This window comes from Macaca fascicularis, chromosome 15, assembly GCF_037993035.2.
Source record: "Macaca fascicularis isolate 582-1 chromosome 15, T2T-MFA8v1.1".
In the NCBI taxonomy this organism is placed as follows: domain Eukaryota; kingdom Metazoa; phylum Chordata; class Mammalia; order Primates; family Cercopithecidae; genus Macaca; species Macaca fascicularis.
The window spans coordinates 67,443,577-67,471,181 of record NC_088389.1 but is presented as its reverse complement, the minus strand read 5'-3'; the positions used below and the strand labels follow the sequence as shown (position 1 = coordinate 67,471,181).

The following is a 27,605-nucleotide window of genomic DNA, read 5'->3' as shown; positions in this document are numbered from 1 at the left end:
CTGCTTCTTTAAGAATTTACAAAATTAATTTCATTTATTTAATATGTATTTAGCGCCTTCTAAGTTCTTAACATTAGAAGTACCCTGCATTCCACTGTGAAAAATACAAAGACAAATCAGGATAATTATTTCTTAAGTTATATTTTTAAGGGCATCCCAACATTTGTTATACTCAGCTTGGCTTTGATGGAAAAGCTCACATTGATCCCCCTCCCATCAGGGAAATCAAAACTGAAGACATCGTTTTAAAGTTATCAGCATATAAACAATAGCTAAACTAGGGAGGCAGAAGTCACTGAAGATATAATGATAAATGAAAGAATAATAAAAACAAGATTGGGTCACTGAACAACACTTTACTTTGACTCTTATTGTTGAGTCAATGAAGAAGCTTTTGGGGAAGGCTTGGCAGCCATTTTATGGACAGGATCCTGGTGCACAGACTGGATGGTCCAGACAACCTCTTAGAGAACCTATGCCTGAACATGTACTTTCTAACTACAGTATTCCCTTACTATAATAATAACAAGAACATCACACAAGTATATAACACATACTGTACGGCAGGCATGCTTCTCTGGCACTCTATGATTCATGTCTTCATCACAACAACTCTGTGAGGTGGGTGCTATTATTATCTCCACTTTACAGAAGAGGAAATTGAAGTTAAATACTTGTTCCATAGTTATATGATAAATAATAACAATAAATCACAGAGTTCAGATGTGAACCCAGGCAACTGAATCGTGAGCCTCGTTTATGCTCTTAAATCCTATACTACTTTGTTTCTAGAGAGACTACAATGTGGCTGCTTTTAATTCCTGTGCCAGCAACACAATTTGCTTATGTAGGTCAGAAGACAAGAAATATGCTGAAATTGAAGAGTTCCATTGGAATCACCTACCTTGATCGGAATCATCAAGGTTGCTGATGTACTCTAAGTGGTTGGAGAAAAAACTGAAGATCTTATTAATATTTTGAACTGATGTCTTCAAGGTTTGTTGTAATATAATTCTCAAAACTTAAATGCCATCTGACTATATTGAGTAATAAGTACTAGCACGAATCATAAAACCTCCAACCAAGCTCTTAGTCTTAGACAAATGATCTATTTTCTATGAGCCTCAGCCTTCTCATCTGTAAAATGGGAATAATAATTATCTACTAACCATCTAGAATTGAGGTTTATCATTTAATAAATTTTTATATGAAAGTACCCTGAATATTACATGAATTGGCTGTTATTTTTAATCCTTCAATGAATTTTTTTTTACCTATAATCCTTTCGTGTTTCATCTCAATACTCACTCCCTAATGTCATCATGGACTCTAAAATTCTAAGATAATTAAGGTTAAGACAAAGACCACAAGGTGACAGAATATTCTGAGATTTTACTGGCTACAAGAAGACTTCCTTGCCCTGGAATTCAGACAGCATTCTAGTGCAAACCTGATTCAGAAGAGGATGGTTTATAAAATAGAACTAGTTTTAAATTTAGATAGCAAAGCAAATCCCTTTTCACTAATATCATACCCCTTTCAACACAACACCATACCCATCTATACTCAAAGAGGAAAGCCTTGGAGAAAATATCAAGAGAACTGGAAACCTTAACTCTTTTATGTTGTATTGGATAGCTTTTGGCATTGTCAGCATTTACTCATATGCATAAAGAGTTTGTGCTTTAAAAGACAGATATGCATGAGAAATAAATTTGAGATAGAACTAAAAGCATACCTTTCTATCAATTTCCAAGCACAGCACTTTTAGGCTTAGATGTGAGAGTTGGAGGGCTGTATATGAACATGTTTCTAGAGATAGACTTAACACATGTCCAAAATTTATTTAGTGGGAAAGGAAAAGAAAATAGAACCTACATATGGCTAGTCATAAAAAAAACCAATCTGATTTAGGAGATACCCTATGAGTGAAAAATTGGAGCAGATTTGAAAGGTTTTTGCACTTTCCAAGTCCACAGCTAACTCAATTTTAATATTAGGCATCCATATCCTTAATGATATCATAATAATTCACAGCAAATGAAATTTCGATTCAGTTAAATAAAAAGCAATCAAATAAATAAACACACTTAACCCAAATCATAATTTCCCATTATCTTAAAGATGATGTTTCAGGTACATTAAGTAATAAATTATTTTAAAATAAATATTGACTTTTTAAGATAATTTATAAATTATTTTTGTAAACAAGAAATTCCTTTAAAATATATTTCTAAAGAGTAAAACTTAAAAAGTCAAAGATGTGACCGGTGCAGTGGCTCATGCCTGTAATCCTAGCACTTTGGGAGGCTAAGGCGAGCGGATCATCTAAGATCAGGAGTTCAAGACCAGCCTGGTCAACATGGTGAAACCCTGTCTCTACCAAAAATACAAAAAATAGCCAGGCGTGGTGGTGCACGCCTGTAACCCCAGCTACTCAGGAGGCTGAGGAAGGAGAATCACTTGAGCCCAGGAGGCAGAGGTTGCAGTGAGCCAAGATTGTGCCATTGTACTCCAGCCTGGGCAACAAGAGTGAAACTCTGTCTCAAAAAAAAAAAAAAAAAAAGGTTGACAATGCATGTATACTACAACCTAACAATACCACATTTCCTATAGAAAAAAACTGCTTAAATATAAAATAGGCATAAAATCTCATTGGCACTGTTTTCATTAATACTAAAACAGGAACACAACCTTACCGTGTCCTTCACTCAGGAAAAGTAATAAAACATTCTAAGGCTGCTCAGATGAATAAATTAGATTTATGAGTATCGAAATAATAAATCTTTTTAAAAAGTTAAAGTGTGATAATATTCACATATTTTTCTACAAACAAATGTAGCAACATTACAAAAAAAAAAAAGCTAAAGAATAATAACATGCCCTTTTCAAAGAGTGATTCATTTTGTAGGAGAAGTTATTACTGAAAGTACTGGTGAAGGTGAAGGATGACACTGTATGTGAATTTATAACATGTTCTGTTTTGTATCAGAAAAAAGATCCCTCAGCCAATTTTTGGCCAAATATTATCTATTTAAATGATTGATGAGAACATGGGTACCTGTTATTCTTTGTTCTTTCTATATTTTGAAATATTTTGCAAGCTAAATAACTTAGTGAAAATAGTATAAAAGTGGTAACAGAAAGACAGCTGTTATAGATGCTCTATTAACAAGTTCAACATCTGGAAGGTGACACTCTTCTAGACAGTTGTGAGGCTGTGGGACAGAGTAGAACTCAAGTTGGTGGTTCATAGTCACTAAGTTCCCTTTGGTTTCAAAAATATATGATTCTATGAAATAAATATGAGAAAATCCTTTTGGTGAAGTTTAGTTCAGTTTTTTTTTTTTTTAAAGTCACCTTAAACTAAAATGAACATATAATTCTAAAAGCATTGTGGCTTATTTTGGCTCTGCTGGCTTCAGGATTGTTTTATTCTCATATTGAGAAACGAAGCAAGCCATCACTAGTAAATGAGTGCAGTGGACCCTATCAGTACCCTGCCAAGATCTCCTGGGACCCCTTCAACTTTTTCTGTGCATCCCTCCCTTGGCATGTATGTGCTTTTGCTTCTAATAGCTAGCATCTGTGACTGCCTTCAAACAAATGGCCCAGGCTACTTGAGCCACTGTTGCCTGCTCAGACAGTGGAAAGTGCTTGATGTTTGATTTTCCGCACTTCAGGGCAGTCATAGCCAATGACTGATGGAAAGTGTGAGGTAATGCATATGTGAATTAGCTTGATTTAGCCACTCCACAATGTCTACATACAGCAAAACATTATGTGGTATATGATAAATATACAATTTTTGCCATTTTAAAAAATAAACATTAAAAAATAGAAATCCCACCTCCTCATAGAAGAAACTCTGAGGCATAGTTTGCACAACAGAGCTCCCCATGGCATCAGACTGGAGCCAGGATTTTATCCAAAATCACACCCTTGTTTGACCTCTTCCTTTTCCTGGTTCTGCTTTTTGCGCTCCCTTACTGTTTTCTCCTGGGAACACTTAATAAAGTATTTGCTTGCAAATCCTTACCTTGGGGTCTACCTGAGGAAGTCTGAGGCAAAACAAGCAATTAATGAATTTATTCATTCTTTTAACATGACACTTCATGGATTAAATCATTTTTGTAAGTTTTGTCACTCAAATATGATCATCTCTAAGTTCTCATGAATTCATATCTAGGTCCTATGTAAAAACAGGACTTTGAGTAAGATAATGAACAAATTTCAGGAAAATCTCAGAAAACACAGGAGGATACTTAAGTCCCCTCTGTCAGAGTATAATATTAAGTGAAGAAGTAGGGTTTATTCTCCCCCATGTTATCACGGGCCACTTGATAGGTTTAAATTCTGTGCCCTCTTTTCTAGCAGCTCCTGGAAAGAGATGGCAGAAGCCATAGTGCCAGATGGTCCGCTGTTGTGCCTGGCACGTGATGTCAGCAGGGCTTGGCAGCATGGTGGCACTCAATGAAAGGAACAGAAGCACTCAGCCATCATGTTGACACTTGGCCAATGCAACAGTACACAAGTGGCTGTGGCACTGGTGCCCAGGAGAGCAGAGCTGCCTGGTGGGCAGACATTTCCTAGCATAGGTAACAAAGGCAATGTCTGACAGATGCCATATGGTACCTGACTGAGCAGTTCTGAGAACACATGTGAGTGACTCTTTGGATAAGGATTTTGCAGAGGGCTAGAGGGTGGCCTGAAGAGTCGGAGAGTAGTGCCAATGGAAAGGGATACCATTACTATAGTCCATTCATACTATCCGCATGGAGAAATAGTCTATTGGCTTGTCATCATAAAGGCCTATGGCCTCAATTATTGTTTTCTAAAATGTGTAAGGCGAGAAATGGCATTGCTTTTATAAAGCATTTACATTTCTAAGAATGAATGATGAGTGGGTAAATTGTACTTAAGCATCAAAGTTTGGAATATCTAATGTGAAAAAGGTAAGAGAGGTAATTAAAAGACAGATACAGAGATTGCCACACATCAAAGGCCAGGTTGTGATAAAAAGTCATAAATGTGTATATATATCCAGTGAGCATGATAGATTTTCTTCATAAATGTTAAATGTAGTCTTAGAGATGTTTCTTGAAGTTTACAAATGACTAGGCAGGTACTGCATAAAGATTCTTGATCACACAAAGCTTCATTTAGGCCAAACAACACACAGCTGTAACTCAACACACACTATTTTTTGCACAATTAGTGTATTTTTATTTTAGACAACAGAACGAAGTGAATTAGTCATACTGCAACTTGAATAGATGAATATGACTTTCTCTCACCTTAATGGAATTTCACCCCACAACTTTGAATTAATGTGCTAGGTAATAAGAAATCATGCTCTTGGCTACGTAAATTATAGAGCATTATTTCATAACTAAAAATAGTTGTGGCATTTACAGAATTTATTCCACTTATACTTCTGTACAGAAAATAAATAATATTCATAAAAGCATCTGTTACATTTAATATATATTGCTTTGAAATGTACATATGAATAGACCGTGAGTAAAACCAATTCTGGTCTAATTTCTATGATTCACCATTCCTTTTATCAGTAATTACTATATTTCTCTATACTATGTTTTAATGTGTTAATATCCTATTTTCATTTTAAAATTGTTTCCTATATTATACAGCAACTTCAGTAGTTACACGTGATCATATACAAAATTGTTTAAAATACAAGGCTTCCTTAGCTTCTCTCCTAACAAGGGACTTTTAATATCCATTGGAATCTACTTTCTGCAGATGTGTTTTTTGAAAATTATAAAAATATAAATAATTACTTTATCAACCAAAAATCTTAGGTCTAGGGTGTCTTTTGAAAGCACTGCGTAAAAGCTGCAAATCCTGAGAATATATTCACTAGGTTTTCAATAGTACTCTGGCAATAAAATTTTATAATGCTGTCTGCCATTCGATTATTCTTAGTGTGGGGTGGGAGGAATTATGACTTTAATTATTAATTATTAGAAGCCTGTGCTATTTGGAGGACAGAAATGTGGGATATTTTTATACTTTACAACATTTCTGACATCATTTGCGTCCATATCTAGGCCTGATGTCAGAGGGCTCACCACGAATTGCAAGTTTCCAAGTGTCTCAACTTCCCATTTCCACATGTCCTCAAAACTCTGCCTCTGTAACAAAGGGTCAGACAAAATAGTTTGCATTCTAGTAGACTGAATCTTTCTTTGCTATTTACAAGGATGGGGCAAATTTCACTTTACTAAGTACAGAAGTGAACTTCGGGAAGTGTCACATTGAGAGAAAAATGTATCCTTTTGGCTAAGTGAATGAGATTTACTCTCAGACAGATAAGATGCGAATTTTTATTTTTCCACTTTGTTAAAAACTTGAGCATTGCACAAATCAATAACTCCTTCACTAAATGCATCAACCCATAATGTTGTACAGTCCCTGGTAACATGAAATATCATATTACATAATCATGTATGTCCTAAGGAGTCAGTATTTGTAGTGGAAAGCAGGCATATTGTGATGGCTAATTTTATGTGTCAACTTGGCTGGGCATGGTGCCCAGTGATGTGGTCAAACATTCTAGACATTTATGTGAGGGTATTTTTGAATGAGATTAACACTGAAATCAGTGGGATCTGAGTATAGCAGATTGCTCTCCACAATGTAGGTAGACCTCATGTAATCAATTGAAGGCCTGAATAAAACAAAAGACTGGCCTCCTCCCAAGCAAGAGGCAGTATTGCAGCAGATGACCTTTGGGTTTGAAGGTGTGTATATATACACATACATACAATGCTTCTGTTTCTCTGGAGAACAGTGATACACTTTTGTTTTTTCATTTAGATGTTATAGGTTTAAATTCCTACTCCACTGTGTAAGTATTGCATGATGTGGCAGATTATCTAATGTCTCTTAGTCTCAGTTTCATTATTTATAAAGATAATTTTTAAAAACACTAGTTATATAAAATTCTCGGCACCAGTAATGACCATGCAGCTGAAATGAAAAGGTGAACACATTTCCCTTTCTGTACTCTATACTGTATTCATGTTTCTGGTTCTTACATATGAGATTATAAACTATTTGAAGGAAATGAGCGCATGTTATACTTTTTATTACTAAGTATTTAAGACATAACTTCTAGTGGACTGAAAATAGTTAGAAAATAAAACTGTTTGTATATTAATGGAAAATGAGATTATGTGATTTGAAATCGGGCCTGATATTTAATGATTTATTTTTTCCAAACTCTACAAATCATTCTTATTATTTGTTGAAATTCCTACAGAGCATTGCAGTTGTGCTCACAAATATGTCACATGGACAAATTCAGAATTAAGAGGCAGGGAAATGAACTCTGCCTCAAAGGGAACTGCAAAGGTATATAGTCAAGGGGCATAGATACAGGGAGAAGTAAAGAACTGGGGCAATTGGAAATCAATCTGCCCCAAAAATAACTGTACATTAGAAAGATATTTGATAACCAAAGATAAATCTCATATAATTAAAAAGTGGTAGGGCAGTGGGAACATAGAAGGGAGCATAGTAAAATATATAGCCTGCGTGAAATAGAGGAATTACAGATATTTTATGAATATATAATTACAAAGGTAAGCACTGAAGTATATCATTGTTCATAAACTTCTTAAATACCAGAATAACTGACTTTAAATATGAAGAGTACAACCTCAGAAGCTTAAAGCTGCGGTGAGCACAGAAAGAAATCCAAAGCAAAAATTTTAAATGGAAAAAATAACGTAATAGAAGACTAAACTTATTTTCATATCAATAAATTTAAATGGCATAAATGCAGTTATTAAAAATAACTTCAAATGGGTTAACAAAGCAAAACTCTATTCTTGAAATGGATGAGACACATCTAAAAGAGAGTGATTAAAAAAATAAGAAAGTAAAAAGAGAAAATGATTCAACTTGAATAAACAACGTTTAACAAAACTATGAATGACAGCATTATTATAAATGCTAAGAGAAAGAATGGCATGCCAAATTTAAATGAATATATAATTCTGTAGAAGTTTTTAAAATGACTAGAAAATAAACTTTTTTAAATTGTAAGGCAATATTGCAGTAATTCATTCATTTTTTTAAAAGTTCAACGAAGTAAAGTGATTCTTTTACTTACAAAGTAAGTCAAGATTGTCTAATCTAGTGTAACAATTTGATGTCATTTTTAAATTACTTTCACTTAAAATAATATTTGATAAATGGGGTTCTATTTATGTGAAAACAGCAACAAACTACAGAAGTACTAATAACCAGAGCTGCAATAAAGCAAATTTTTGTTTTCAAATAAATGTTTCATTTGATTGGGAATATCAGCATTAAGATAATTTCAAAGTTTTAGCCAAAAAATAAATGTTTGTAAATTAGTACACATACTAGGAATAATCTCATGACTTTATAAAAGGTATTTGCTGAATATTAAAGTAGCATTTGGAAGAAAAAGTTTTAACTTGTAGAATAGATCACATTAAATATAATCTCAAAGTACATGAGAGCAAAAAGGTGAAACAATAAAAATTATTTTACTATCTTAAACGTTGACTTTTAACACTTCAAATTACTACAGATAAATTAATCCAAGGTATATTTAATAATGGCATCTATACCTATTACTTTAAAATTATTAATGGAAAGCACTAATTGTTTAATTATATAAAAATGAACCTTTGCATTTCAATACCTTATTTAAGACTAGAATTTGAACATTACACTAAACTACTTAATACATTAAAGTGACAGACCCTGGAAAGGCCACTACTCAAACATCCTGAATTAATTAATCTGCTCAAACTGCCACAGCAAAATATCATCCACTGTTGAAGTTTATTTTCTCACATTTCTGGAGGTTGGAAGTCTGAGTTTAGGGTGCCAGCACAGTGGTATCCTAGTGAGGGCTGTCTTTGTGGCTTGCATATGGCCACCTTCTCCCTGTATTCTCATATGGTTGAGATAGAGAGAGCAATCTCTATGGTATGTCTTTCTATAAGGGTACTTGCCATAATGTGGGCCGACTCTCATGACCTTATCTAAAGCTAATTACCTCCCAAAGGGCCCATCACATTAGAGGGTTAGGGCTTCAACATGTGAATTTTTTCTTGTATTTAAGGAAAACAAAAAGCTTATAAAGTATGAGACAAGAAAAGTAGAGCAGTCTGAGCTATGTGAGGTAAGCAAAATTTATCAGGTCCAGAGAGATTAGAGTATGAGAGAACTTCCGTCACATAAACCTCCACTCTTCTGTTCTCCCACCCTGGCAGCCATGCCCCCGGGAAATAGTTTAAATGCATTTTGTTCTTTTCTTCTCTGTAGTTTCTTAACTAGCTGCCACACCCATCATCTTCATGTTCCTGGAATTTGTGATACAGGGAACAATGTATAACCAATCAATAGGTTATGTTATTTTAATATTAGTATAAATTATTGGTACACAACTTAGGAACTGCCTCTTCCTTTCTCCTTTAAATACTTAACTTGTAGAGGTGCTTGCAAACGAGATGTTCCCAATAAGTCCTGCTCTTGCAAAGGAAGCAGGGCGTTCCTGCCCTGCAAACAGGGAGGACAAAGGAGCCAGCTGCTAACAGCAGACCCTGGGGGCTTGTTTATGTGTAAACATCTTGAAAATCCAGAAAGTCAGGGAAAGGTCAGAAAAACAACAATTTGTCTTGTGACTTGGCAACATTCCACAAACGACTGTATAAAATAAAGCAGAGCGCGCCATTCGAGGCGGCCGCCGTGTTTGTCTTGTGTGTTCATTCCTTTGTTTAGGAAACACGCGGACCCCAACATAACTTGCATCCATGCTCCCAAGGTTACGGTCCTCAAAGTTGCCCAAATAAACTTTCTATTTATATGAATTTTGCCTCAATTTCTTCTTTTAGCTTGACAAGTACTAGTCACAATATGTGGGACATACCAAGCTTTAATCAATGACATCTATTACTGCTGTTACTACTACTACTTGCAATAATACTATGTACTATACTCTCTTAAGCAATAAGCATCACTAAAAACAGAATTACAAAATGCACACAAAGTTGTTTGCTTTGTAGAAATGATTCATTAGTGTTTTCTAAGTTCTGAACTCACCAAAAATGAACATAGAAACTTCACGACAACAAACATATAAGCTTAATTGTTGGCAAATCACAGCTGGAATACACATCTTAGGCTTGTTACATAAATTTTCTATTTCTTTTCTGTTCCCTCAACTGTCTCATGCACTAATCCCTGGTCACACACTGGGCAATGGCAGAGCTGGACTGACTTATCTGCTAATATCACAGAAGCAGCAGGAGCAGAGAGAAAAATTGTTTATGAACTGTGGAAAGCATATAAAGGAATAAGAAAGAAGATGAGGGGTATGGGGACAGGTTGACTTATCCCCTTCAGAACTGTTTTTCCCATTCTGACCCAGTTAAATAACTGGATTTATCACAGATCACATTTTCTGTAAAGAAAAGTAAGTATGGACTGAAAAGTTCAGCTCTCTCCCCTCACATTTCTTAGATGACTGAATAAAACTCCTATTTAATGGAGAAAGTAAGGAAAAGAGGAAAAGAGAGTCGCTTCCTATAAAGCGTTATATTTTAAACAACAGCAGTCTTGACACAGTGGCTCATATTTGTAATTCCATTGTTTGGGGAGGCTGAGGTGAGAGGATTGCCTTGAGACTAGGAGTTCAAGACCAGCTTGGGCAACATAGCCAGGCATCATCTCTGCAAAAAATAAAACATGACCTGGACATGGTGGTGTGCACCTGTAGCCCCAGCTACTCAGGAGGCTGAGGCAGGAGAATCACTAGAGCCCAGAGGTTTCAGGCTGAAGTGGACTATGATTGCACCGCTGCCCTCTAGCCTGAGGTGACAGAGTGAGACTCTCTCTAGAACAACAACCAAAAAATTGATTTCAGAATAACTTACCAGTCTTATTCATTCTGAACAAATTTTCTATGATTATTTGAGGTCAGAACTATAGGAAAATGGCTTAGCAGAGCTCCTCCCCTTGATGACTGAGAAAAGGAGAGAGATAAAGAGAAACAGAAGCTTTGTAGCATAAAATGTACAGTAGGAAAGTTTCTCGACTATAAAGCATGTACTATGTATATGCATGTATGCATATGTGTGTGTGTGTATGTGTATATATATATAAAACCAAGCTGCTTGCTTACATGACTTTTCTGGATAGTTGGCTCCATAGAATCATGAGTATGAATTGTGTGTAATATCGCATTTACACTAGCAGATTCCTGGTTTTCCTGTCATGATTTGTAAAGTCTTCATGGGTCATCATTTATTAAACCCTAAGTAGAATCTAAAAAACTTGTACTGATACCAACAAGTTTCTTACGTGAAAGATACTTTGAAATGTTTTTTCTGGTAGAATGTACCTCAGTTCTCAGTTTCCTCTACAGTCCCATATTTTGAGGGAAACTAGCAGTTCTAAAGGCGAGTTGTAGTGGACAGTTGTTAGTTTTGACTTTCAAGAATGTTACCCATTTTTGGAAGCTCTACCCCAACATCCTACTGGGACATCACCCACTCTTGGAAGGGCTGTTAGTTCCTGGATATTGTTTAGTTCTCTTCACCCCTATCTTGAGGGATGCAGCATATGACCCAGTCCTATGTTAGTCTCTGCCTTGCATTCTCCTGCCTACATTGATTAGTTTATGGACAGTTGCAGCCCTGAATCTATTGCAGAGAGCCTCAAGAAAGAGAAGTCAAGATAGAGGAATAATCTTGTAAATAAGAGGAAAATGAGAAACAAATCCAAACAATGCATTTTTCTTATCTGATAGCTAAAGGCCTCAGGGCTTTTCTAGAAGCTGTTCCCACTGCCTCGAACTTGGTTTCACAGAAAGTCATATTGCACATTCTCTTACTTCCTTCAGGAGCTTCTGCAAATGTAAATGAGAGATGCTTTTCCCCCACTTTATCTTATTTTCTTATTCCAAAGCTTTCTAAGGTACTGTTATGTAGCATATATATTTGTTACTTTATTATTTTCCTATTCTACAGAGGAGGGTTTATTTGTTTTGTTCACAGCTGTATGGCCAGTACCTATCATGAATTCTGAAATATAGTAGAAATTTAAGTGAGATTTATCGAATAATTTTTTTAAAAAATCAAACAAGGATTGTCTATTTAATTAATATTCTAAAATTAAACACACAAAAAGTTGCAAAAATGCACTATGAAATCAAACATATCTTTCACCTGGATTCACCAATTGGTAATATATTGCCACATCTGTTTACTACCAGCCTACGTATATCAACTTTCCTTTTGCCAAAGAATCCAAGAGTACACATTTTCTTTTCCAAATATTTAATGCAATTGTACAACTAGCTGGTGAATAATGTCACAAAAAGTAACAACAGTAAAAGCAGTCCTACAAAATATCAGCATTATACTGTGCAATCTCAAAAGATAAAACTAAAAATAAAATCAGTTATTTTTTTCTCCTACCTATATGGATTTTTATGAACAAATCATAATAGAGAGCAAATCTGAATGAATATTCAGCTCTACATTTATTAGATAATTAAGCCTGATGGGAAAGAATGATTTTGTGTAGTGGGTCATATTGCTGGGTTCTTTAATATTTATATTCATTAATTTTGTCCTGTATTTGCATATGAAGTGTTCTGGGTTAGAGACAGATTTCTTATTAAATGACTCACAGTAAATAATAACTGTGTAACCCCCCTTGCCCATTGCTCTAGTTCTTACCCTTAGGATGACGCTATGAGAGCCAGAGCAAGTATCCTATGTGAATACCATTGGTATTGACACCCCATACATGGGTAAGTCAATAGGAAAAATTGTCTTTCTCTCCTTATGAAGGAGTTCTGCTCCCCTAAAAGGGACTCCTTATACTAGCTCTTCAATATATCAATACAATATCTTACTGTGATCCAGATAGCCTTAAGTGTCTCCAGCTTATATGACCTAGAGATGCCTCCAAATTCTAGGCTACATCCTTTTTGACAGGGCTTTACCAAGGGACCTTGTCTAGATTGTAACCATTGGCCCTTTCTAGGAGATAAGAGGAGTTTTACTATTCTTTCAGATCAGAGCAATTACCAAAGTCTGTACATCTGATACTCACATTATGTGAAGAGTCTCATGAGGCTAGGGTTTTTCATGAGCACTGAGAAAGCCAAGGTTTTATTTCCTCATACATGGTTAAATAAAGGATCGTTTCTTCAAAATAATAAGTATTTATAAATACAACTGTTTATAATTTTAGTCACTTTTCTGTAGTAACAAGAAGAACCTAAATCATGTCCAAGTCTCTTCTAAGCTAAAAGGGAGGTCTTCATTCTCTTTAAAGGTTCCAACTCGCACCTCTCTCCATAACTTAAAAAAAAAAAAAAAAAAAAAATTTACATTTTCTGGAGACAGGGTCTCCAGGCAGTAATGCAGTGGTGCAATCATGGCTCACTGCAGCCTTGACTTCCCAGGCCCAAGCAATCCTCCCACCTCAGTCTCCCAAGTAGCTGGGTCTACAGGTAGTTGGTACCAACCTGGCTAATTTTTTTTTTTTTTTTAATTTGTAAAACAGAGCTGCTGCCTGGCCAACATGGTGAAGCCCGATCTCTACTAAAAATACAAAAATTAGCTGGGTGTGGTGGTGCGTGCCTGTAATCCCAGCTCCTCGGGAGGCTAAGGCAGGAGAATTACTTGAACCCGGGAGGCAGAAGTTGCAGTGAGCTGAGATTGCACCACTGCACTCCAGTCTGGGTGACAGAGTGAGACTCTGTTTCAAAAAGAGAGAGAGAGAGAGAGAGAGAGAGAGAGAGCAAGCTGGTCCTGAACTGCTGCATTCAAGCAATCATCCCATCTTGGCCTCCCAGACTGCTGGGATCACAGGCACCAACTACCACCATGCCCAGCCCTTTTCCATCCTTGAATAGCCTAGTTTTTCTTTAAAGAAGAGTCAGTACTTCGTATCTCGGCTTTGTAACTTGCAATCATTATTCAAAATGTCTTAATCTGGCCCCTGCACCTGCTTCTAGACTTGAAAAAATCTCAGCAAAGTCTGTTGCAATAATCCTTAAATTGTTTAAAATTATGATCACTCTTTTTGTTCAGATTTTATTTAGATTGTGTTTCAGGAACTGAAATTTCAATACTTCAATATGTATTGAGGATTTATAATATATGATTTTCCCCTCAGTGTATTTGTGGAATGAGGAAATTCCAGATAAAGATGAAAAAGAATGTTAAAGTTCTGAAGTGGTAATGATCACAGTGCCATGGCAGTACTGAAAGCAGTCTCCCACGGTGGAAGCAAGTCAATACCCGGGCAAATTGTACAAGATGTGGTTACAGTAGGGAAGGACGAGTCAATCACTGAAGCACTGACTGCCTGTGAAAGCATTTGGAGCTTAGTTACAATGAGTCACAATGCAATGGGTAGGCTTTGAGGGATTTGACATAGAAGTATTTACGGCTAGAGGTTGTATGAAGAGGTATAGCAGAAATTGTAAATGCCATAGGGTCATTTTAGTTACCTGTGCCACATTCTCAGCTCCTGCCCCCACCAAAAAAAAAAAAAAAAAAATGCTTATATGGTAATTATGTTGTTTTAATGTACCTATAAATCAATGTTCATTACAAATTTTCTATCAATAGATAATTGATCATGGCTATGATTGAAAATAAATATCTTGCCTATTATAGGTTTTTACATATTTAAAATGAAGATATTGGGCAAGATTGACACCTGAAAGTCACAGACCTAAGACCTGTTCAATTCTTTAGTGTGACTTGTTCATGCTTAAATTGATATATGTAATGAGCTGTAAGTGTACATTAATTTCAGACTATTAAGTGGTTATTTATAATAAACATATCTTTTGGTAGGTAGTAGAGAGGGCAATGGGTTCAAATTTGAAGACCTACATTCAGCTTACAGCTTTCTGCTACATTCTGTATTTATTTACTGATATATATTTAACCTTTTGTTAGCCAGTTTCCTCATCAACAAATTTGAGCATACATACAGTATATATAAAACCGCCATTTTAATTTTTTCTCTTGGTATAAATGCTCTATGCTATGCTACAGAGATATTTACAATTTTTTATCTTCATCTTAAAAATATATTGTGAGACACAAAACCTTTATTTAAAAACCAGTTTTGGGGAAATGCTATCTATTTCATTATGGTCATGTTTACTTACAATAATATGTAGCAGTACTCTATGACAAAAAGCCAGCATAAAAACCTTATTGCTAAACTATTCACACCTTATAATACTCTTGATAGATTTGCACACATGGAGAGTTTATTTATGCTTTCTAGATTGTTTTTTAATATTTGCTATTAATTCCACATATTCTCACTTTATTTGAAGAAAAATAGTCAAAAATTTTAGATTATTTAACAGGAATTATTCTTACTATGAATAATGTGTGCTCACTTTCGAGAGGTTTTAATTATAACTTGTCTTTGGAAAGAAAAAGTAACTCCCAGTAAAAATCCATGTAACATAGGCATGTACTTTTTAGAACTTTTTCTCAAGATATTGTGATAGGATTGGGGTAGGTGACATTATTGAACTATTCTATTTCACACATTTGTAAGGGAACTCTGAACACTCAATAAACACTTGCTGACTGAGGACTTGAAAATTCTTACTCTAGCTCAGAGGAGCTAAACAATTGCTATATATCATCTTTATTCCTGAAACTATACAGTGTCATTTCCTTTGTGTTTGGTTTACAAATCTGTGTTGAAGACAAATATACTAGGACATACTCACATATTTAGCTATAATTTTTATATTTATATGCATATGGATTGTGAGTTGCATGTTTGTGTTTATGTATGTAGTATTGAAGGTGAGATGAGGAGAGAAAGGGATTGCCATGATTTGTCAATATGATGCCATATTTGAATCTCCCTTTAAAAATAATTTTGCATATATAATTCTCATGAGTATTGAGTTTCTGAGGAAGTAGGGTACTTATTTATATTCAGTACAAATTGTTCACTCATTCTGGATTATTAGTTTCTTATCAGAAAGTATTTGGGGTAAACTGCCTACAGTTAATTTGTATATCCCAACATGAGTTTTATTAATGCCAAAAGGAAAAACAAGACAGCATCAGTGGCGTTAAGCCAACATAAATAGTGTTACTGCATAGCTACTATGCAGTAGTACTTAAGTAGCTACTTAACCAGTTCTGCAAAACCATTGTGAGATATTTTGCACTGTTTTCCCAGTATTGTGTTTGTATACCCATATATACCATACAATACACACCATGCATAATACCGTATACATACACATATACATACATATATGCCTTCTAAGTGTATATGGAATTATGTGTGTATGTAAGAAAATTCACTTCAAATCTATTTATAAAGTATTATCAGAAAAATATGAATATTCTACAGGAAATTAGAGGTGTTTTTCTGCATCTAAACTGATACTTTCCTTCTGACAACCAACAATTACCAAAAGAATTTTTTAAGTGCTTGTGAAACTCAGGTTTATAAATCCCATTCCCTTTTAGAATGTTTGGAAAGAAAGTTTCTTTTACTTTCATTTTTGAAAGCACAGTCCACATTCCACTTCTTAAATATTTTCTAGACAGTTTTATAGAAAGAATGTGAAAGGTTATAGGCATTTGCTCTTTCTGTAAGGTTTCACTTTATTCCCTCTAATGTTTCCGCCTTCTAGTTGTGTGACTTTCGCCAAAATACTTAGACACCCTGAGCCTGTTTCTTGTCTAAATAGAAAAGATAATGGCAATACCTACCTCATAATAATTTTGGGAAAATTAAATGAGGTCCTATTTCTTATATGCTTAGCACTAAGTAAGGATTCAATAGTGTTAGTGCTCATCAGTGCTCATCAGTTTCATCATCATCACCATATGTATTCTATACATGGATTCCAATTTTCTACTGTGCTTAGATGCCAATGTAAGTTTTTAGGAAAGATGGCAGCTCTGCAGACTTCCTCTGGTTTAAAATTAGTAGTAATTTTTTTTGTCATGAACTGTCTAAACCCTATTTTTCTTAAGATTTCAATCTACAAATCTTATTATATTATTTAAAATTTACCTATTTCTATCTAAAAATAAGATTTTACTTATTCCGTAGAAAATATTCGGATTGTCTCAAACTAAAAAGACTAAATTTCCTTAAATGTCTAACTCCATTCACAAAATTGGATTGTTTCTTAAATATTTTAAACTTCGACTTTATATTTAAAATATTTGATTTTATTTTTAAGCAGTTTGAAAGCTTGACAGAATATAACCCAAAGAAGCAAAATATTAACCCTTAATCAAATCATATAAATCTAATAAATTAAACTTATGGTAAATCAACTTATTTTGAAAATGTAAACAATGAATACATTTAGTCAGGCTTTCCTTATATTGTCTAATTTAAAATCATAGTTTTTTTAAGACAGAGTCTCACTCTGTCACCCAAGTTGGAGTGCAGTGGCACAATCTTGGTTTACTGCAATCTCTGCCTCCTGGGTTCAAGCAATTCTCCTGCCTCAGCCTAACAAGTAGCTGGGATTATAGGCATGCACCACCATCCCCAGCTAATTTTTGAATTTTTAGTAGAGATGCAGTTTCACCATGTTGGCCAGGCTGGTCTCAAACTCCTGACCTCCAGTGATCCACCAACCTTGGTCTCCCAAAGTGCTGAGATTACAGGCGTGAACTACCATGCCCGGCCCATAAGTTTAATATCAATTACACATTTCAAATTAAACTTTCAAGACTAAAATGCTGAATTTTCTCAAAAATAAACATTTAATTAAAAATACACAGATTATGCTGAACTTATATAAAATTAATATTTACTTTATCTTATCAGCTCTATACTCAAACCTTTCTCTTCCAAGAATAAAATAACCACTTACATGATTAAAAAACAAAATTACCATTTCAGAGGGACTAAGATTATTTTATTTTTTATTGTATTCTTTTCAGCTTTCTATGTCATTAAGGAAAGTCATAAAAAAGGAACAAAAAGCCACTACAATTATTTTAACCTTTAAGCAACTGTTCTCAGTTCCTCCCCAGTCCACAGGTCAATACACTGAGTCCTTTTTACAGCTGTCACATCTACAAGAGATCACAAGTGTCCAACCCTTTGCAATCTAAGATACTAAATTTTCTTCCATATTATTCTACAACTATACCTAGATTAGGTTCAACTAATTACTCAAGAATTGGACTTTGTACTCCTTCATTACTTTTCTTTGCTGCTTACCCACAATTTGTGACACTTTAGTACTTCTTGACTTAGAGTCAAGTTTTTGGCTACCTCTGCTCTTACTCTCACAATGTGGTTCTCTATAGTCACTGTAATGACTTTTGGTATTCCTAGTATTTCCAATTTTTCCTTCATTTGTACTTTATTAAACAAGGTCACTGAACTATGGCCCAAGGGCCAGATCTGGACACCTTATTAAATTATTTATCATCTATAGCTATTTTGCAATAGTGACATATTTGAGTAGTGTAACCAAAACCATATGGCCTACAAATCCGAAAATATTGACTCTCTTGTCCTTTACAGCAAACTTTGGTGACTTGTGTTTAATTTACATTAATATTAGGTATTCCTGGAATCTTAACTCAAAACATCTAGTTGTCCTAACATTTCAATACTTTGGTTATCATAGCAGCTGGCGATGGAATTGGTCTCATCCTCCTGAAACTGATTCCCCTGAAACATTTTATCAAAAAGGGCAATTGTCTCCACTATGTACTTTTAGAAAAGGTAGACCTGCTCTCCCTTTTCCTTTCAGACATTAGCTGCCTGAACTAATTTATACCTGAAACTTAATTAGCTCCCTAACTGTATCTCCTATAAGTTGTCTTAGCAACGCTTGGAAAATGGGCATTTAAAATTGCTTTTGAAAGAGACCTGTTCAAAATGAAATAAAACATTTTAATATGAAAATATATAGGATTTTCAAACAGAGTCAAGATAATCCTGACCTCTGAGAGGTTACAATTTGAATATATTGAAGGGTGTGGAAATAAACCTCAGATCCCTCATCATGAAGAAATGCTTTCCTGTGAACAAAGAATGAAGAGTAATTTTTATACTGTCAAGTTATTTAATCATATATAGTAAATATGAGGTTGATTCAAGATTTCTGTGTATCTTTTTAATTTAAAAAGGCAATTTACAAATATTTATTAGTAAATTACTCTTTACCCCACATTAGGAACATGAGTCAAAATGAGCAATCCCCCCTAATTCTAAAATATTTGTATGTTTATAGAGGAGATGCATGTTTATGAATATAATTATCACACAGCAAGCTACCCTAAGTGCTGTGAGAAATATATTTTGCACAATGGGAGCACATGAGATTCACTTAAACCAGAAGGTCTGGATGGGTTTATTGAGAAAGTCACAATAAGCTGTACCTTGAAATATGGGCGTTTTCTGAGGTGGAAATGAAAGAGACAAGTTTTTCAGATCAAGGGAACATGTGTACCAAATATCTAAGCTAGAGATTAATCTTTTTGGTGCTACTAATTTTCTGGTATAAAATGGTTGCAAAATTTATCATTAATAATATTCTTGTCAGTAATAAAACTATTCAGCCAGTCTTGTATTCAAATTTTAGCATTACACTTAAATGCTAGATATTCGTTATGCAAAATAAAATTGTGATTTGAAAAGGCCATTGAAGTTTAAAAAGAAAAAACTATAAACAGGCAATTGGTCTTTCTATGGTATATAGCTTTTCAAAAAAAGACTAACCTGCTGCTGCAGCATTTTAAATATAGTATCAATACCACAATTCTTTTTCTAATTTTCTCTATTAAATTTGTTCTTTCTTATGTTCTGAATAGCATTTCATTAGAAAATACAAATATTAATATTTGAGGCCACATGCCAGAAGCATCACAAAAATATTCATTTATGTTTAAAACTAGAAAAGAGGCTACTCTTACATTTTCTTAAATCATATTTAATAAACAAAGCACTATTGTTTTCTAGGAGGTGCTGATCTCATGTTGAATACATGTGTGGCACAATTACACACAGAGATTGCTTCTTACTCAGGAAGCAAGTTGAATTGAAGGAGCACAATACCATCTAGTGTCAGCTACACACAGCATCTACTAACTAACATGGAGAAGAATGGTAGACTAAATTAACATGGAGAAAAGAATGGAAAACAAACCCTGTGCCCTTTCTTAAATAATCTGATAAACAAATGTATTATCTAGCATTGGGTGCTTCCTGCCCCTCCATTATCTTTCATTTATTTTTGTACTAAAATTGTCAAGAAAAAAATATCAGTTTTCTCAGTAATAGTCTTCTGTTTTGCTTTGTAATCGCCCAACAGATTACTAAGCAATACTTTTTAATTGTGTGATCTGTTGAGTTGGGACCATGTCAACCCATAGTAATGACATTCAGAAAATTTGCTATAGTACCATTTAGTAATATTTCAGCCTCATTTGGAACATTTTGGTAAGTCTATTTTCACTGATTCTTGCCTTTTGTCTTCCATTGCAGTGAAAATGTGACACGTCCCCAGATTGGACTGGGTGAGTTGCTTCAGGAAGTCGTATGTTTTCGGAATTTAATTCAAATTTAAATGAGGTTTCCTGCATGTTTGGTCCTTATACCTCAGGAGCCGTGGGTACCAGAGCCCTGTCCTAGGAATCTGTCTCTTCTGAAAATTGCTCTAGGGATTGGTTTTACTGATTGGACAAAAAACAAGTATTTTGAACCAATTATAACAAAACAGCTCACTTCTCTTTCACATACATCATACAATGTCTTCACAATCAGATTATGAGATTTCTAATTACAGAAGAGGATTTTTATATTTTCTAGTAAATATATTTATATTTTCTAGCAACATTTGTCCACAAAAGTTACTGAAAAACAGCTGTTATCTGGAGTGTGGCTTGAAATATATCCTGCTATTCTAAAATGGTATTGATAAGATTTATAGTTGTCCTGTTGCAGGGATTTCCTAAGAACTCAATCCACAGCTCTTCTAACATGTTTTGACAGCTTTATTGAGATATAATTTACACATTTAAAAACCGCATGCATTTAATATGTACAATTTGAATATTTTTGGCATATCTATGCCCCTAGGAACTTATCATCTACAACCAAGACAATCAACATCTCCATCAGCCCCCCAAATTTTCTTCTGTCCCTATGTAATCCCTCTTCCTACCTGCCATCACTAGGTGGTATGGGCTGAATTGTGCACTGCCCATCCTCTTCCTTCCCATTTTATGTGTTGAAGTCCTAATCCCTAGCACCTCAACATGACTGTGTTTGGAGACAGGCCTTCAAAGAGGTGATTAAACTACAAAGAGGCTGTTAGGATGAGCCCTAATCTGATCTCACTGTTGTTCCTATGAGAAAAGAAAATTAAGACACACAAAGAGATACTAGGGTATATTTACACATAGAGAAGACCACATGAGGTACAAACAGAGAAGGCAGCCATCTGCAAGCCAATGAAATAAATCTCAGAATGAAATTAACCCGCCAACACCTGATTTCAGACTTCTAGCCTCTGAAACTGAGAGAAAATATCTATTGTTTAAACCATCAGTTTGTGGTACTTTCTTAGAACAGCCCTAGCAAACTATCATACCATGCAGTCACTGACTAGTCTTCTGTCACTACAGATTAGATTGCATTTTCTGGAATTTTATATAAATGTACTCTTTTGGTCCGGCTTATTTCATTCAGTATAAGTTATTTGAGATCCATCCATGTTGGACTGTATCAATAATTCATTCCTTTTTATTAGTGAGTAATACTTGGTTGAATGGATATACCACCATTTGTTCTTCCATTTATTTGTTACTGGATGTTTAGGTTGTTTTCTGGTTGAACTATTACAAATCAAGCTTCTATGGACATTTATTTACAAGTCTTTTATGGACATGTGCTTTCTTTGATCTTGGGTAAATATCCAAGGTTGGAATGGCTGGGTCATATGATAGAAGTATGTTCAGCTCTTTAAGAAACTGCTGAACTATTTTCCAAAATTGTACCATTTTACATTCCCACCAGCAGTCTTTGAGAATTCCAGTTGCTCCATATCTTTGCTTAAAACTAGTATGGTCCATCTTTTTTAATATAAATGTTCTAATAGGTATATAATAGTATCCCATTGTGCTTTTTAAATTTGCATTGTATTATGACAGTGGTGTTGATGGTCATCTTTCCGTTGCTTATATACCAAAGTGCATCTTTTTTGCATTCTTTTTTGAGTTGTTTTCTTATTACTGAGTTTTGGAGTCTTTAAGTATTTTCTGAACACAAGTCCTTAATCAAATAAATGACTTGAAAATACGCTCAGTCTGTCTTTTTATTCTCTCACTAGAGACTTTTATAGAATAGACATTTTTCATTTTAATTAAGCCAATTTATCAATTTATTATTTTATGGATCATTTGCTATTGCATTTGGAAAAATCTTTGCCTAACCGAAGGTCAAAATTCTTCTCTTACATTTTCTTCTAAAATTTTTAAAGTTTTAATATTTAAATTTAGGTTTATAATCCATTTTTGAATTGGTGTTTTTGTACTACTGTTTTTCTTTTTTGCTTCTATCTGTAGAATCAATTAAGGTAATAATAGTTTCTATCTTAAATGTCCCACTAGCACACTTACCTATTTCAATACTCATTCTACCTTCTCCTCTTCTTGCCTTTTTTTTTTTTTTTTTTTTTTAACATCCTTTCACCAAGGCTTTAGCTCCCATCTCCTTCTAAGTCCTCACGCCCTTGCTGTGTCTATGATACTAACGTGGTTCAGACCATTTCTCTCCCAGTTTCTTTCCTTCATATATATCCAAGCTTAAGTCTTTCTTATTTAAAATAATAATAATGCTTTTTGAAGCTGCCTAGCTTTCTAACTACATAACATTAACTTGCTTTGTTCTTTCCCTCAAAAATATTCTCTTGAAATAATTATCTATTCTCTCATTTCTCTCTCCTCCAACCAACACTGCCAGATGTCTGGCCCAGTCATTGCACTGACACTATTCTTCCCATCAACACTTGTGATTTCCCTTTGCCACTTATACAGATTCCATTTTAGCTTTCATCACACAGGTCTCCCTGGGAGGCATTTACACTGTGGATCTCTGCTACTGGAAGGCATTTCCAAAGCTTGTCTGAGTCTTCCACATTGTCTCTCCTCTTTCTCTCTGTTACTTGAGACATGTTTTCTCCATATTTTCTCTTCTCATTCTATACATTTCGCTGGTGACCACACATAAAATCAAGGAATCAAATGCCACATTTAAAAAATTAATCTCCTAAGCAGATTTCTGATCCAGACTTATTTACCCAGAACATCAACTTTCTGTTGTATATTTCCAATAGCAATGTCAAGTGTGACATGTGACAAACATAATGCCATTCTTCTTTCACCTAAACACAGGGCTCCTTCGTACTTCCTGTGGGGGTAGATGGCACTGCATTCACTCTGTCACCCCACCACTGTCCCCTCCATTCCCAATGAAAAATAACTCAGATATTTCAGTTACATCTCCTACATATGTCTCCAATCTATGCCTCCTCTTCACATCCACTGCTTCTCTCCTTAGTATATCTCATCTAAAATTCTGGAATAGACTGCAGATTCTAATTCTTACCCTCTCAACATGCAACTTATATATTGATGCATGAGTAAAGTTTCTGAAACACAAATATGTTTAGGGGAACCCCATGGAAATAATATATTAAGGCATCTCTAATACCTATAGAAAAAATTCAACCCATTCTCATATAACATTCAGATTGTTGTCAGTCTTTCTCTCACATTTCATAACTAACAACTGCTCTACACAAAATCTGAGATCTAGCAATAGCTAGCTTCCTATAGTTTCCTGAGCATGGCATATTGACACAACTTTCAGGCCTCAGATGAGTGGACAAAATTAAACTCACAAGGCAGTAATGGCATTCAATCCCTGAAAATTTCCCTGCTCTTCCTAAAAAGGTCAAATATATTCTGCCCATTATAAAGTAAATGCTGATCTTCCTATTTTGTTTATTTTCCTTTATGCTAATGGAAAATAACTATGATTTAAAATATAATTTATTGTACTTATAATAATTTGTTTTGACTTGATGGTTAATGCTTGGGCATAACTTAGAATAAAATGTATAAATGTAAAAGAATCATTTATGTACTATAAATCATTGACACGATATTCTCAAAGTGTTTTGTGAAAAGCACATTAAGAAGTATGGATCCTAACATATAGGTAAGAAAATACAGAGATAGGTTAAAGAGCTAAAATACCATAAATCCCAATCTGTCTTACTTCCCATTATTTTTATTTGCCGGATATTAAAGATCCTTCTTATCATAAAATTATCTGCAAGGGGAACATTGAGTTCAGGACTGATTAGAGTCTTGAAAAACAGAAACAATGAAAATTCACAAGCTATATTTTCCATTTCACTTAGTGTCCTGAAGCCAAACAGAAGTATTCCCTAGAATTACCTGTAAACATTAAAACAGGGTGCATATCTGGATTCTACTGTTTGCTAGTTGTGTGACTTTAGGCAGATCATTAACCTCTGACTATAAACTCACTTATGAAGGGCCACAGTAAGAGCAAGTCGTCTTTAGTAAAAGAATTTAATGAAATATATGTGTGAATCAGAATAGGCTGGGCTATGGCTTAAAGCTACAAGTTTTATTTCCCTCTCATGCTCCAGATCTGTCTTGGCTGGGCAGCTGAGGTTTCAGCTTCATATTACCTTCTCTTCATGACACAGCCTCACCTACCATCCACATCTGAAATGTTGCCACTCTGCCAAGAAGGAAATGAGACCGTGGTGTGTTGTATGTTGACTTTTAAAGCTTCCACATAGAAGTAACACATGTCACTTCTGCTTTCATTGGTCATATTTCATTGGTCATATTTCAGGAGGAGGTAGAATTATATTCCTACCATGCACTCCAGGATATATCCAGAAACATTTATCTATATGAATATTTATGCTAATTTTTCATTTTGGCATATTGAATGGTAATGAATGGATAATAATAGCTCACTGTACTGAGGGCTTACTCTGTTCAGGGCACTCTGGTAAGGGCTTTGCTTCCGTCATTTAATTTAATTTAATTCTCATATTGGCCCATAAGGCAACTCACTTGATCTGACAGACATTGTTATTTGTCCTTCTAATGTTCATTTCTGGTTTTTTTTTTTTTTTTTTATGACTAACAGAACTGAGATTTCATTCGAGGTGACTGTGTTTAAATTTCACATTGTTCTTAGAGCTATAGTGAAGCAGGTGAAAAACTTCTGGCCAAACTATGGTATGTGGAATTCCACAAACAGAGCATCCCCTCTTAAAAGAAAAGATAAATGAGGTAGAAGGCAGAAATAATATCAAGAGATAACACAGTCATTTACAGACAATAAGGTAAAAAGCATGGAGGTGGGAAGGTAGTCGTGGTAATATTGACCATGATGTCAGCATATGGCTGATCGGATACCAGCAGTCTGTCGCCTCTCACCTTCCTGTTCTGAGAGCTAAATAAGCTTGCTCTTCTTTGAGTTGAATTTTAAAGTTTTCTCTTATTTTAATCTATATCATTCTTACTGGATATAATTTCCATACTCATGAATTAATAACAAATGAAAATAAGTCATACATATGATAGATATACTGACCAAAATAACAACATCAATTAATGCCAGAGCTTTAGAACTTGGATCTATAATGGCCTGACTCTAAAATTTTGGTGATTAACAAATGACTACAAAATTTCCTGAATATTCAATCAATTCTAAATAGTTCAGAGTCAAATCCTAGACACTTGATAATTCAAAACATTTGTTAATCAAGTCATTAATATAATTTTGGTATCACTAAGGAACCGAGCAATTTTTGATGTTTATAAACAGAGTTTGTAAAAAACAATGCTTCAGTTCAGTGGTATCAGAGTTTTATAATTAATGTAAGTTGGCAGTGTGATTTTAATGCTTATATATATTTTTCAATGAAAGACTGATAATATGAGTGAATATAGGGTAACCAATACCTTCATTACACCTCAGTTCTTTCACATATGAATTGGAGTAGTTGATTAGGTAATACTCATTACTTTCTGGTCTGTGTAATCTATGATTTTACTGTGGGGATTAAAGCAGGTGCATTTTAGAAATCTATCCATTCTTTTCACACTAGCCATATAGAGCAACTAGTACTTACTTGTTTTAACATCTATCTTCTCTAGGGCTGAAAATCTCATGAGGGTATGGCCATGCTGCCTTGATTACTCTGTGCTGCTCGCATTTAACAGAGGATCTGCTCAAAATATCTTAACTGGGGAGAAAGATGTTAAATATCATTCTGCTTGGAAACAAGGGCAGAAAACATAAGAAAAGCATCACTTTGAATTCAGCAGAGCAACTTGTATTCATTCTTTACTTTGTAACAGTGTGAACATTACAAGAGACAAAACTAAGTTTAAAGATATAAAAATAGTTTCTCTCTACTTACAGATATTTTTGAAATTATTGATCTTGTGTTATTGTGTGTTCCTAGTCTCAGAAAGTAATGAAAATAATAGTAAATATTAATCTTCAAAAATTGATTTTTTTTTCTGGATTGAGAGCAGATCAACCTGTTTGATAACATTGTGTTGATGATAAATAGCTTCTAAAATTTGAGTGGTTTAGCAAAATAAAAGTTATTGCACATTTGCTCATGTCACAATCTTGTATGTGTCTTATCAGTAGAATGGACTTCCTCCCTGAAGTAATCCTGGGATCTAGGTTCCTTCCATATCTGGTTGCACCATCTCCTTGGCCTCATGTCTATCTGTAACTACGTGGCACAGACAAAGTATGACGGAGATTGTATCACAGTACTTTATGGTCCAAACAGGGAAAGTTTCAAATTACCAGCACAAAGATTCATTAGTAAGAAGTCACATATATGGCCTCATCTAACAGCAAGGTAGACTGGGAAATGTAGACTTACTGTTAATCCAAAGGAGGGGATAAAAATTTTCAGTAGAACTATTGGTTTTTGCTACTCTTGAATTAACAATTCTGTAACTTGCGATTCTGTGGGAAATAATATAGGCCATACTTCATGAAAAGACAAACAGTTATCCTTATATATTTACTCTGATCTTTCAACTGCCCTTCAACCATCTCCAAGCATTGGCTGTTTTATCCTGATGACGTTAAAGTTTGTAAAAATAAATTGAACCCATTTTGGAAATTTCAGTGTGGAATCTGTCAGTGATATTATTTAAGCTGCTTGCATCACATATTCTTATTTCCTTAAAAATCTCATCAGTGGAAGATTCTGTGATGCTAATTCAATCTCAGCCTCTGTACTAATAATTCACATTATTTCCATTAGAAGTTCCATTCATAACATAAACTGGATAAGCATATAAAACACAGAATTGGAAAGACATTTAAAATAAATGTAATGAGTCAGTGGCTTCTGTATTCCCTTTATTATATACAAATGCCAAATGAAACTTTCAGTAATGCATAATGGCCATTGTTGGGTTTCATGATCATTTCACGTTTGCTCAAAA

The 27,605-nt window shown here is 34.6% G+C and overlaps 1 long non-coding RNA gene across 2 annotated transcripts in view; it reads left to right on the top strand.

Annotated features, from left to right (window-relative positions):
• Positions 1–24,205, top strand: part of LOC135967556 (uncharacterized) — a 29,320-nt gene extending 5,115 nt beyond the window's left edge. Inside the window, exons 3-4 of one of the 2 annotated variants that reach the window (XR_010581730.1) lie at positions 6,668–6,733; positions 20,554–24,205. This is a non-coding gene — a long non-coding RNA (uncharacterized lncRNA). The remainder of the gene's footprint in view (positions 1–6,667; positions 6,734–20,553) is intronic. The other variant, XR_012425003.1, reaches the window with a different exon arrangement.
• The last annotated feature ends 3,400 nt before the right edge of the window (positions 24,206–27,605 follow it).